General features: G+C 50.0%; 1 protein-coding gene across 1 annotated transcript in view; it reads left to right on the top strand.

Annotated features, from left to right (window-relative positions):
• The first annotated feature begins 3,130 nt into the window (after positions 1–3,130).
• Positions 3,131–13,564, top strand: part of CMKLR1 (chemerin chemokine-like receptor 1) — a 29,004-nt gene continuing 18,570 nt past the window's right edge. The window contains exon 1 of the mRNA XM_073312627.1: positions 3,131–3,204. The gene's annotated coding sequence lies outside the window, so the exon portion shown is untranslated. The remainder of the gene's footprint in view (positions 3,205–13,564) is intronic.

Raw genomic sequence — 13,564 nt, 5'->3', positions numbered from 1 at the left:
GAATCCTGATCGGATGGTACTATATGGGTGGGGACCCTCCCTTTCTGATGTTACCCACAAAATGCACCTTAAGGACACAAAAGAACTCGGATTAAGCTCGGCCCAGCTGCATGCACTCATTGTAGTGTCCACCACTGGGCCAAGATCTCAAAGAGCAGCTTGTCAGAGTCTGGTGCCCTCTGACCCAAACCCAGGACCTACGCTTGGCTTGGTTTGAAGACCCAAACTCTGAACCCCAGGCTCAGCCCTATGTGGCTCTGAGCCCCACTTCCTCTTTGGCTCAGCCCCACCATAACTGAAATATGCCTACCGTAACTTCACTGTAGCCATGGAGTGCAGGAGCATTGTGGGTAGTCAGATGCAAATGAGCCCACTGAACAAAAACACATTGAACTGCCATGTTTAATGCTTGCTCACACATATAGTGTGGTTCTTTGTCACCGGCTAGTGGCTTGACTATTTAACGATGTTTATGAGTCTTCTGCTGCCTCTCAGCTAATGAACCTGGTCCTTAAACTCAGCCACTTTAATAACACTCCCTAGCTCTTATATAGCGCTTTTCACCTGTAGTTCTCAAAGAGCTTTACAAAAGAGGTCAGCATCATTATCTCCATTTTACAGATCGGGAAACTGAGGCACGGAGCGGTGAAGTAACTTGCCCACTCTTGCCCAGAAGGCCAATGGCCAAGCCAGGAATAGAAACCAGGTCTCCTGAGTCCAAGTCCAGGGCTCTAGTCCCGAGGGAGTCTTTTACACCTGGAGATCCTAGCAGCAATCCCAGAGATGACTCAGCGGGGGTGTCATTTCAGGGGGTGGAGAACAGCTGCTTCCTTTGCCTTGGTGGGAGGTCTTTTTATTCCATGCATTACTTCAGACCCGCCAATGAGTGGATGCAGCTGGGCAGAGCTCAATCCCACTTCTCTTTTATGGCCCTAAAATACATTTTGTGGGTAACATCAGAAGGGGAGATTATTCCCCACTCCAATAATCCTCCTCCTCCCCCCCCACCACAAAAAGCAGTGAAATAAAAACCAGCTGGTCAGAGAAGGCCGAATGACTGGGGTGAGAAGGTCACCAGATGCAGACGGAGTCGGCCTGCCCCGGCTTGCAATGCCCTCTGCATTTGTCGCCGCTGAACCTTCTGCTCTGGTTTGGACGTGTAGCTCCACTGAAAACAACCAGAGTGTGGGGGCTGATGCAGAAACGCACGCCCACGTTTTGCAGGGGCGCCTCGGCTTGCCAAACGGAAGCCTTATTTGAAAAATGTAGACCTTGCTCTCAAAGGGATTCTTTGCCTTCACAGCCAAGCCAAGCAGTCCTGGGGGATTAACTTCCCCATGCTTTTCACACTAGGGCCCGCTTCTGTCTGTCTCCCATGCCCGCGGTGACGCCCTGGTTGTTCCCCGAGGAATGCCAATGGCTCCAAGCACTGAGCAGGCTCCTGCCCAGCCTCTGCAGTTGTGTGGAGGATGCAGTTTTCTCCTTCGAAGAAGGAAGTAACCCGTGTGTGTGTCTGCTGTGGTTGGGAGTGGCGGACAGAGTGCTCTCCTGTCGCTCTGTGAGTGTGACTGGACGGAAGGGGAGCTTTCCACACTGGTGTACCAGGCTGTGGAGAGACCCAGAGCTGTGTGTTACCGGGCCAAATGTCTCCCTCAGCAACAGCGAGCTTTGCTGGCGCTTAGACTGTGTCTCAGCTTCCCGCTGCACCCGGCTGTCATCTCCTTGAGTCTTCCCTGGCCCGAACCTCACCTAGCAGGTCACAATTAGTGACCTCAGGCTCCTGAGGTCCTCAGAGATGTTTCTCTGCAATGAAAAGCCTCTACCCTTGTGCATTCCCAGTAGATATTAAGTTTGCTGCTCTGCTGAGTTAGTACATTGCAACTTATTAATTCAACTGGGGTAAATAGACCCTTTCCTTCAAGCACAGCACTGAACTGACTTGCAGGAAAAGTGGAACACTTCCATGGGTGGATGGTGCTGTATGTCCAGTTTTGACAGAGGTGGGCTCCATCTGGGTTCTCACTGATTCACCTCCTTAAAAACACCTGCTTTCTTTGCCCAGTGGCTGCTGGGATGCAGTGATGGCCTTCAGAAAAGCATGCAGTAGGACTGTGTATCACAGGAGATGTTCCATTTGGTAGGATAAACAGCATTGGGATGGGGTCTGAGTTTGCTGTTACCACCCAAGAAAGAGATTGTGGAGTCACTGTAGACTGTTCTCTGAAAACAACTGCTCATTATTCAGCAACAGTCAACATTCCTAACAGAATGTTAGGAACTATTGGGAAAGAGACCGAAAATATCATATTGCCACTATCTAAATCCATGGTGCACCCATACCTTGAGTACTGTGCCCGGTTCTGGTCACCCCATCTCAAAAAGATCAGAGTGGAACTGGAAAAGATTCTGAGAAAGGCAACAAAGATGATCAAGGGTCTGGAGCGGCTTCCATATGAGGAGAGATTAAAAAGGTTAGGGGTGTTTGGCTTAGAGAAGCGTTGACTGAGGGCCGATATGTTCAAATTCTATAAAATGATGAATGGGGTGGAGAAAGTGATTAGCGAAGTGTTATTTACCCTCTCCCACAATACAAAGCCCAGGGCTCACTCAATGAAATTAATAGGCAGCAGGTTTAATACAAACAAGAGGAAGTACTTTTTCATACAACGCACAACTAACCTGTGGAACTCATTGCCGTGTGATGGCCAAAAGTATAACTGGGTTCAAAAAAGAACTGGATAAGTTCAAGGGTGGATCATTCCATAATTGCCGTGTTCTGTGACTCCCCTCCCAACTCTGGAACCGGCCACTGTCAGAATCCAGATTCTGGACAAGATGGACCATTGTCTGACCCAGTACGGCAGGTGTGATGGGATGTTCCCACCCAGTCATGTTCAGAGGTGTCACAGTTCTCACCATGGCACCTATTTTCACTCTTGTGGACAGTTTTTTAAAAATTGAAATAGAGACACCACATCCTATTGCGAAATATCACTTCCTCCTGGTTTTTTCTTTTTCTTTTAGAAAGGAGAAGTGTTGACTTAGCTAAAAATCTATCAACTGTGTGTGCAGAAATTACAGAACCATGAGTCAGTTTCATACGTAACCCTAATTGTTCAGAAGTGCCGGACAGCTGTAATCCTGACTCAATTTGTATGTGGATTTAGAACTCTGAGATTACCCAATTGATCACACTCAGACCAGGTAAATATATCCCTATTTATAATCTAAATTCCTTCCTGATTATTCACAGGATTGCTTCTATCATTGGCTCTCTTGGATAGTGGGTGGGATCTAAGAGGGTACAAAGTGCAACAGTCAAATCCTGGGGAAATGCATTCTTTGCAGAGACTGTGCAGGAAAAGGTTTATGGCATTTGCTGTTACAAAGGGATGACAGGGAAACTCAACAGCATTGGCAGGTGCTGGTACTGCGGTGACGGTTCTGGAATGATTGAGGGGTGTTATCCCCATGGTCGTTGTGAGAATGATTTTGCTGGTTAGTCAAGTTTCCCCAACTCAGATTCTTCAGAGAGTCTTTTCATCCTCTCTTTGTTATTCCAGCATCAGGGTCTCATTGTTAATGAATGATTAATTATAGAGGTAAAGTCTAATCCTGATGTGTGGGGATTTACATGCATCTAGTTCTGCAGCAGAAGGCTCTGTGCATGGAGCTTGCACATGGTGCATTGTACAGTCATCTCCTTGCATGTATCTTTCTGCTTGTGTGGGAGAAAGCTAGTTTGCTCACCCTGAAGTTTCTTACAGACTTTCGAAAGTAGGGCATAGAAGAGTCATTCTTTAGAAAGAGAGAAGGTGGAGAAACCTCGCCAGAGAAGCTAGATTGGAATAGTTATTCTTTTTGGTAGCACTGTCGCATCTTCATCGGGGGTGGCTTGGCAGCCTTGGTTAAAGCAGAACCAGATAGGTGCGTGCCTTGGATCAAAAGCCCATCCTCAAAAGTCTCCAGAGCCTTGAGAATGTCCCACAATGTTTATTTTCATTTTCACAAGTGGTCCTGCGAGTTCTTTTGGAAGTTGTGGGACTCTTGTGTGAAAGCCTAACCCCGTGAGCTCTTCAGCCCAAGTTCAGGGCCAAAGTAGCTCAGAAATGCCTCGTTTCAGCTGCCGGATGCTCAGCTGAGCTGAATCTCTACAGCTGGTGAGAGTCACTCATCACGGCGCTGGATCCTTGTCCAGGGGTGATCTGCTTAGTAATTAACACTAATGGAGAAGAGGGATGTGATGATCCCAGACTGAGGCTTGTAACACACACAGTTCTTTGCACTGGATTGGATCTGGATCATGGCATTTTGCCAAAGCCCTGGCTATGGGGCAGCCTGCAGCCATCTTGACCCAAAAGGGACCCCAGGAAGCCAAATTTCTGCCATAGTTCCGAGGATTGCTTAGACTGCTCCACCTCTCGCTGGCCAGCTCTGAAGGCGAGTCTGGAGGTGGGGATGATATGTCCCTCTCTCCTCTCCCAAATCCTGTGGGGGGAATAGCATTTTAGAGGGGCATGAAAGGAGCAGCCTCTGCATTGCCTTGACAGCCAGGAGGCAAATGTCCCCGTCCTTGTTTTTGGATGATTGGAGAGACTTCTTATGCGCTCCCCATGCGCCCTAGAGCCAGGGACAGGCAGGCCTGCGGTGACAGTACGTAGCTCTTTGCCTTTCCAAAGCACTCTGTATAGACTTTGGGTGACTCCCAGTTTGCCTGAGTCATAAACCAAAGCAGGACCTCCAGATCTGGCCCCCAATCCTTGAGGATCCTTTCGGAGTGAATTGTAGTGGGGGGAGAATGCCGTAGCTCAGAGACCAGGGATGGCCAGGCAGCAGAAAGCACCGGAGTTCTAGGCCCGGCGAGTGGCCCACCCAGCAGAGCCGAGAGGCAGGGCATTGTTTTACCAGCTGCAGAAGGGTGGGGACTAGCGAGAGAACAGCAGAGCTTTTCTTTGCAGTGGTTTGGCAGTGGGAAGCCCCCCAGAGCAGCTGAGGAGGCTGCAGGCAGCTGGGAGATGCTCCCAGCTCAACAGAATTTCTCATGACTTGATTGTTCCTGGAGGGCCCAGCTCTCACGGGAATTTTTCACCTTGACAAATGGAGTCCCGGGGAGCTATACTGGGTGTCTGCTATAAAGGGAGACATCTCCCTCCCCCCCACCAAACAGTGACAGCCACAGGAATCCGCCCCCAAGCAGCCAAAAATACCACAGAGGATAAAAAGGCCATTTTCTTTTTTCATTTCTTTCTCCTCTGTCTCGGACATCCCTGCATGGTTTGCAACAGACCCTGCTTCTGATGCTCTGCTTGTCTCAGTAGCCAGGGTGCAGTGACGATATTGACTTGTGCTTGGCTCAGCCCCAGGGCAGGACTGAATTCCCCCCGGCTGCCCCTTCCAAATCTCCTGCAAGGCTGAAAGCCTGCGCGTAATTTCTTCGAGAAGCAGACTGGACTGAGTTCGTCACCTGAGCAATGATGTAGATGTGGTCAGGAAAATGGAAGCAGTCTGCATGCTGCTGCCGTTCCTTGCCAGCCTCACTGGAAGAGCTCGGAGGTCTGCACAGGGGCTGAGGCATGGGGGTGGGGGCATGCAGGTAGACAGGGAAAGAAAGGGGTATGTGGGCCGTGAAAATGGAATTGTGCCCACCCTTGCACGCAGCAATCTAAGGGGAGGATGACTCACTTTGGCGTCTACATTGAACTAGGCCATATCCCCGGCTGGCTCTGGCTTGTTACTGCTTCCAGGTGGCATCAGGGTCCGTGCGAGCACATCCAGGTTTGCAGGGTTGCCTCCTGATCGTTCAGCATTGTATACTCTCTTTGCACTGTGTCAAGGATGATGCAAGGGACGGGGTGGCGGAGAATCAGGCACTTGCTCATGAACCATCGGGGGGCATTTCCTGACTTCACTGTCTCCAGATGTTCCTGTAAATGTCCCGGGTCAATGAGCCGGTTCGCTAGAGTTTCATAGAATTTGGATTTCATAGAATCTCAGGGTTGGAAGGGACATCAGGAGGTCATCTAGTCCAACGCCCTGCTCAAAGCAGGGCCAATCCCAAATTTTTGCCCCAGATCCCTAAATGGCCCCCTCAAGGATTGAACTCACAACCCTGGGTTTAGGAAGCTAGTTCTCAGGGAAGCAAACAAGCAGCCACGGCGCTCCAGCACAGTGCCACCAAAGTCAGTCGGCATTTCCAAAGAATCCCTTCAGTGCGCCCGGAGCGCATCAGCGTGGTAGAACGGCACAACAGCTGGGCAGGGGTCTCGGTGAGCCGCGATTCCCAGCGAGACAGAGCCACGACGGTGACCCAGGCTCTATGAGCATTTACACAGTTAGCTCCTGAGCTAGAGGGCTGTCTGTGGGTGCTACAGAGTTAGAAACCAGTGAGACCCAGAGAGCTCGGAAGGGCTCAAAGGGTTTTGAAATGGGAAATGAACAAGTTTTGGCTGAAATTTAAGAGGTTTGGTCTGGATAAGCTCTTAAAAATTGGCTGGCTTACCCAGACCTTTTTGGTTTAGGATTTTCAGATGAGGATCAAAGATTGTTGTTTTTCTGCAAGCTCTCCAGTGCCTCCTCACTTGGCCCGCGCAGCATGGCCTGATGGCCCTGGCAGTAGATGTTCGTTTCTGCTGTTTCCTAATGAAGCCAGAGGTGCTGCAGAACGAACAGCAGCAGGAAGGCCCAGGTTCACAAGGCCCTTAAGCATGTCCCTGGCTTCGGCCCTGATCCTGCACCCTAGCAGTCAATGGGCGTTTTCTCGCTGACTTTAGTAGGAGCAGGACCGAGCTCTCTGAACCTGTCAGTTGCCTCATCTCATTGACTTCGGTGGTGCAACTTAACGTTAGGCACGTGCTGAAGTACCTTGCGGAATCAGGGCCTGTGGTAAAGTAGCCACCCTAACCTGCCCCCTCCTGACTGGCTGTAGCATTGCAGTGCCTTTTGCCTCAGTTTCCTCCACCTTCTTTTAACCTATTCCAGATGTAGCAGAGCTCTGGCCCTCCAACCAGGTCACTTTACAGCGTCCTGCCCCTTCCGGGGTCACAGAGCCCTTTATCCAAGTCCAGCACCAATGTATCCAACCCTTCCGCCGGGCTGGGCTCAGCGGGCTGCCACCTCTGTACGGGTGTCAATCTGCGGCTCTTGCTGCTCCCTGGTCCAATCAGTCCCTGCTCCAGGGGCTGGCACGCTCCTCCCTTTCCTCAAGGTTTCCGGCAGGCTCCAGATGGTTCAGGTTCCTACAGACAGGGCACTTCCCACCTGGTCTCCTCTCCCCAACTGAGCTCACACAGCTCTTGCTGGAGACAGGCCCTGCTATCCCTCAGCTGGGCTTCATTTCTAATTCATCCTGGTCCACTCTCCAGCTTCCCCCCCTGGCTGGTTAATTGGTCTACCAGGCCCAAATCCCCCTTTCACAACCTCTGAGGTAATCACTGCATCGTGGGGCCCCAAAGAGTTAATCAGACTTTCTCTGCACCCACAGCTGCTGGAGTTCAGTTTCAGGTTTTTGGAGAAAGGCCCAATTGGTTTAGTCTCACTGAAAACTTTGCCTGCATCTGGTATTTACTACATCCTTATTTACTTTATGGAGAAAGTAAATAAGGAAGTGTTCTCTATTCCTTCCCATAACACAAGAACTAGGGGGCACCAAATGAAATTAAGAGGCAGCAGGTTTAAAACAAGCAAAAGGAAGTATTTCTTCAGACAACATACTTTCCGCAGGATGTTGTGAAGGCCAAGACACTAACAGGGTTCAAAAAAGAACTAGATAAATTCATGGAGGATAGGACTATCAATGGCTATTAGCCAGGATGGGCAGGGATGGTGTCCCTAGCCTCTGTTTGCCAGGAGCTGGGAATGAGCGACAGGGGTTGGATCACTGGACAATTCCCTATTCTGTTCACTCCCTCTGGGGCACCTGGCACTGGTCACTGTCGGAAGACGGTATACTGGGCTAGATGGACCTTTGGTCTGACCCAGTGTGGCCGTTCTTATGATATATATGCTGATATTTACAGTTATACAGCACTGTAAGTGTGCAGAGCAGTGGACAATAAAATGAGCCCAAAGCTAAAACCCTGCTGCAGAGCAACTAGTGTCTAGCCAGACGAGCAGGTTAAAGAGCCCCAGACAACCACCTGGGATAAAGACAGAACAGACACCTGAGCTGGCAAGTTATGTCATTGGCATTTCAAGAAATCCATGGATTGCTGGGGGGCAGGAGGGATTGCTTTCTTCTCACTGTAAAACGCTGTCCATTAGGGCATTTGTCCTTGCTCCAAAGCATCAGGCAGTGGCCCCTAGATGTGAAATGATACCAGACTTCTTGGGCCAACAGTTGGATTTAATACGGCGACTCTGGTTTTTATGACATTCAGAAATAAAAACTTTGGCAGCAAACCATTACTTGGGGCAGATCTGCAGGAGTTTATTTCTCTCGGAATGGGACTCCGTTAGCTCAGTCACCAGCAGATAGCTGATCCCCAGCTGAGAGGATTCCTCGGACTCCGTATTTTCTAAGCATTGAAGCCTGCTCACTTTCTATGCCTGCCTCATAAGCCCTCTCCATCAGTGGGTTGACCCTGCCAGACTCTGAGCACTGTCTGCAGGATTTGGGATTGATGTTAGGTGCATTCGTGAAGGTAGCTGAGTGGCCAGAATAGCACTAGCTCTGCCCTCCATGTAAATCGCTACAACCTAATTGCAGCAAAGACCGCTGGCATTTGGAAGCAGAGTGGTCGCACCTACTTTCTGCAGCACGTGGTGGGGAGGACTAAAATGACCCTATGCTGGGGGGAGAGGCAGATATGCTGGAGGGTCAGGATAGGGTCCAGAGTGACCTTGACAAATGGGAGGATTGGGCCAAAAGAAATCTGATGAGGTTCAACAAGGACAAGTGCAGAGTCCTGCACTTAGGTCGGAAGAATCCCACCCACCGCTACAGGCTGGGGACTGACTGGCTAAACGGCAGTTCTGCAGAAAAGGACCTAGGGGTTACAGTGGTCGAGAAGCTGGGTATGAGTCAGCAGTGAGCCCTTGTTGCCAAGAAGGCTAACGGCATATTGGGCTGCATTAGTAGGAGCATTGCCAGCAGATCGACGGAAGTGATTCTTCCCTTCTGTTCGGCATTGGTGAGGCCACATCTGGAGTATTGTGTCCAGTTTTGGGTCCCCCACTACAGAAGAGATGTGGACAAATTGGAGAGAGTCACTAGGAGGCCGGTGAAGCACTGGAAAGGGTTACGTAGGGAGGTGGTGAAATCTCCATCCTTAGAACTTTTTAAGGCCCAGCTTGACAAAGCCCTGGCTGGGATGATTTAGTTGGGGTTGGTCCTGCTTTGAGCAGGGGGTTGGACTTTGAACTCCTGAGGTCTCTTCCAACCCTGATCTCTGATTCTTCTGTGAAAAGCAGCAACAATTTGCAGGAGAAAAAAGAGCATTTTATTGGCCTTTTTATTGGCTGCAGAATGCCAGGAGAGCCTAAAATTAATAGCAACCAGTATAAAAAAGAAGAAAAATGATAAAAAAAGATACTTTTATTATCTCAGAAACAGCCCTAGTCTCTCAGCCTTTCAGCACAGGGCAGACAGAAGCATAATAATAAATTGCTTCCTTTCCCCCCCAGACTCCCAAGAATTTCCCCTTCTTTTAAAATTAAATCTGTCAAATGAATATGGTGGAAATGGAAGCAAGAAAACAGAATTATGCCTCCATTAAATGGTTATTTTTAATGAGCCAAATGCTCAGCACCTTAATTTGCACTGAAGTCTATAGACCAAATCCAGGGTTCTTTACTCGGTTTGCCCGAGTCACAGACTTAGTACAAGCTGAATAAAGAGCTCAGGATTTGGCCCACCAGAAACGTGCCCTTTGAACATGAAGTGTGAGCTATAAGCACATCTGCCATCATGTCAGTGAGGCTACACTAGGGAGATGATAGTGGGCATTTGAAAGGACTGTCTTTCATAAGGCAAGTGGGAATCCTAGGCCCCAAGGCTTGGAAAGAGTTGTAAAATATGGAGTAAATAAGGGAACACCCAGAGGACAGCTGTCTATGCACATCAGAATGAGAGAAGCTATAGAACTAAAGGCAGTATGGTTCAGAGGTTACGGTGCTGGGCTAGTTCACTGTGTGGTGTTAGACAAATTGCTTAAACACTGTGCTTCTGTTTCTCTCTCTGTGGGATGGAGACTGTGATGGTTTGGACTTCCCTTCTGGGATGCCACCGGATGTACTGGGATTTCACTGAGCCTCTCTTGGTCAACCAGCCAAGGTTCGCTGTCCCTGCTTTGCTGAATTTGGCTCTCCAGCCTCTTGCAGCACACACACAGGTAGGGCCACACCCTGCTGCAGACGCAGACTGAAGTCAGCTCTGTGTGAGAGGACTCCCCCAGCACTCATATGCACACCCTTTTTGGGAGATAAACCCAGACTAATACTGTCTTACACTGTATAGAAAAATCTGCACAGCGCAAGCTCATAAAAATCCGCCCTCTTCCTCAATGTGAAGAGGGATGTGCACAAATTCTTGCCCCCCCAGTTAGAAATGACATACACTGGGTTTTAATGTAAACAAGAAATAAGTTCATTAACTACAAAGGGTGAATTGTAAGTGGTTCAAGGGATAGCAAACAGACAAAGCAGATTACCTTAGTAAATAAACAAAAACCGCAGATTGATCTTAACATACTAGATAGGCAGGATACAAATTAACAAATTCTCACCCTGAGTGACACAAAGGTGGTGGATTCTTAAGGCACAAGTAGCCTTGGCTTTCCCAGGTTTTCTTACACAAGCTAAAGCTGGGACCATCACTTCCCACAGTTCAGTCTTTGTTCCTCAGGTGATTTCAGGTGCGTTGTTGTAGGGAGAGTGAGGACCCCTCATGTTGTCATTGTTCCTCTTTTATATCTTCCCCCCACTTGCTGGAAAGCTTTTTTGCTGTGACCTGTGTCAAACAGTTCCCATTGTGTAGAGCTATCTCTGAGAGGTTTCTATTGCACACAGTTTCTGGGGTGGTCCTTGTGCTTGTGTGCATTTCTTCAATAAGCCACTAACATTGTTTGGCCTCATCCAACGTAGCCCATTTGAAATACAGAGACATGGTCAATATTCCCAGCTTCAGATACAGAAATGATACAGGCATACAAATTCGACAAACACATTCAGTAAATTATAACCTTTCCAATGATATCTGACAAGACCCATCTTGCATAAAGTATAACTTAGTTATACCACAGTCCTATCGTAATCACGTTTCCATAAAGCATCTGGGGTGTCATGTCACAGAAACAAGGATACTTCCCAAGCATTGGAAAGCCCCTGGAGATTCTTGGAGGGGAAGCACTGGGCAGACATTCTTATGACACCATTTTAGACTGATGTGTGTGTGTGTGAAATGTGGTACCACGCGAACTGTGGGGGCCCAGTTCCACTAGGCCTAGCAACCAGCTCTTCACATTGTGTCCATCTCTGGGACTGCACCAGAATCATTACCTTCTAAAGGACTGGACGCTTCAGCCCACTTCCAGAAGGTCCTGGGCTGTAACGTTAGGGTCCAGATTGGGCCCCTCCAAAGTCCAAGGGATGCTCAGAGCCACAGGTTGGGTTCTGGCCCAGCTCTGCCCACTATTTGTGTTCCCATTTGTCTGTGCAGTGCTGGGCTCTGTCTGAAACAAGAAGCCTAGGTCACCATAGTAACCATGAGCATGCCATTTTCAGCCTGAATGGACCCCTCCCCTCCGCGCTCCTCACTCCGAGAGAGAGCCCGGCATGTAAGAGTCACCACTGTAGCAGGAACCTCTCTCAGAGCAAAATGGCTGCCCCAGTGTTTAGAAACAGAGACGGCGCAGTGCATGGAAAGCATCGCCGTCTCATGGATGCATGTACGGCCTTTGTTACGCGATCACACCAATGTTCCCCAACACCGGCTCTCCATTGTCTACGGCGTGTTGTCAGTTGGTTTGATTGCTAGCCGCCGTTTCCCAATGCTCTGCGTCAATAATACCTTGTCTAAAACCTCTTTTGGGGCATATTCCTTTTGCCCGCCTTGTGCCCTGCTCCCCCCTGCTGGTTTACCCTAGGGCAATCGTTTCAATATATGCTGTTCCCAGAATCTACCTGTCCGTCTAGGTGCATCTTCGTCAGTATTGCCTGTACGGCAATGAGAGGAGATCCCTGACCTGCTCTCTGGACAAAGAATTGCAATGCAGGAAGGGCTGGGAGAGGCTGTCTAACTCTCGTGTATTGCCTACTCCTTCCTTAGAATGAGTCCATAGGCTTCCAGCGGTAGGGGCCTGAATGGTTACAACTCACAGAGGCGTCACACGCAAGGGACCCTGGGATATTCCAGGATGAATCAGTTCCAGAACGCAGATCCCAGGTGCTGGAACTGTCCCGTCTGGGTCTACCCCTTTGGTAATGACTGATGCAGCGTGGGGATGGACAAGCCATCGCTGAGATTTGGCACCGGCAGCCAAATCTCCCATCCGTGTTGTGTGTGTATTACGGGCACCTGCGTGGGTGAGCTGCCAGAGCTCACATTGGTGCCTGCATCGTTATTCACCTCCCTGACTTGCTGAAGTCTCCTGGGAGTTTCAACACGTGTTTCTCTCATTGAGCGCTGGACTCTGTCTCCAGGGAGGGAGCGTTACACGTAGCATCCGCAGCGTACCCCATGGCATCACAGCACAGGGCAGAGTTTATTGCACCTGCAATCCGAACCGTGTTTGAGGTTAAACAGGGCTATTTCCTCGCAGCTTGCAAGCTCCCCCGAGAGAGGAATACTTGCTCCATCTGTGAGCCTGGCAGTGGGCAGCACTGCTCACTGACTGGTGTTCATCCAGGGACGTTCAAAACAACCACCAACCCTGACGTCTTTCCAGCTGGCAGACAGGAGGGTTGGGAGGATCGAGAAGTGCTCAGCGGCTGCTGGCTGTGGCTGCACTTGGAGACGGGTGGGGCTGGCTGGTTCTCCCTTCGCTAGCAAGTGTTCCCGGGCAGGGAGCATATGGAGATTTAAAGCCTCCCAAATCAGAGCGGGCGCAGCATCAGGACCTGTTCTGCCTAGATAAATTGAACGAGTCCTATTTTGTGCCTCCCTCGTAAATCAGGTCCTCCGTGGGCGAGATGGGCTTTCCAAGGCTGCCTTGTTCATTTATTGTTGATGTTTGCAGAGGCCCGGTTGCTAGTTCCGGAGCGAGTTCGTTGCCACCAGAGCAATCTAATTACGGGTTGGAGTCAGCCGGCGAGGGGGCCAAGAAAGGGTGGCTCTCCAGCTATTGGGTGGGCCGGCCGAGCAGCCAGGCCGGGTGAGGAGAGCCAGAGCTGCCTTAATCAGAGTCCCCTCTGGGTCCCTGGGGCCTAGGACTAGACGGGGAGCAGCTCTCTGGCAGAGGTGCAGGGAAGGAGACCGAGTGCTGGGTGGGCTGTGAAGAGAACCACAGCACTGAGCTCCTGCAGCTGGAATGCGAGAGAGACACTGAAGCGGGGGTGTGGGGGGGTCCTTCTCCTCCCATGCAGCGGCCGCAGCACAGAGGCAGGGGAGCACCTGGCCAGCCCACGAGCA

This window comes from Lepidochelys kempii, chromosome 15 (genome assembly GCF_965140285.1).
Source record: "Lepidochelys kempii isolate rLepKem1 chromosome 15, rLepKem1.hap1, whole genome shotgun sequence".
Taxonomy (NCBI): domain Eukaryota; kingdom Metazoa; phylum Chordata; order Testudines; family Cheloniidae; genus Lepidochelys; species Lepidochelys kempii.
This window is presented reverse-complemented; position numbering and strand designations above follow the sequence as displayed.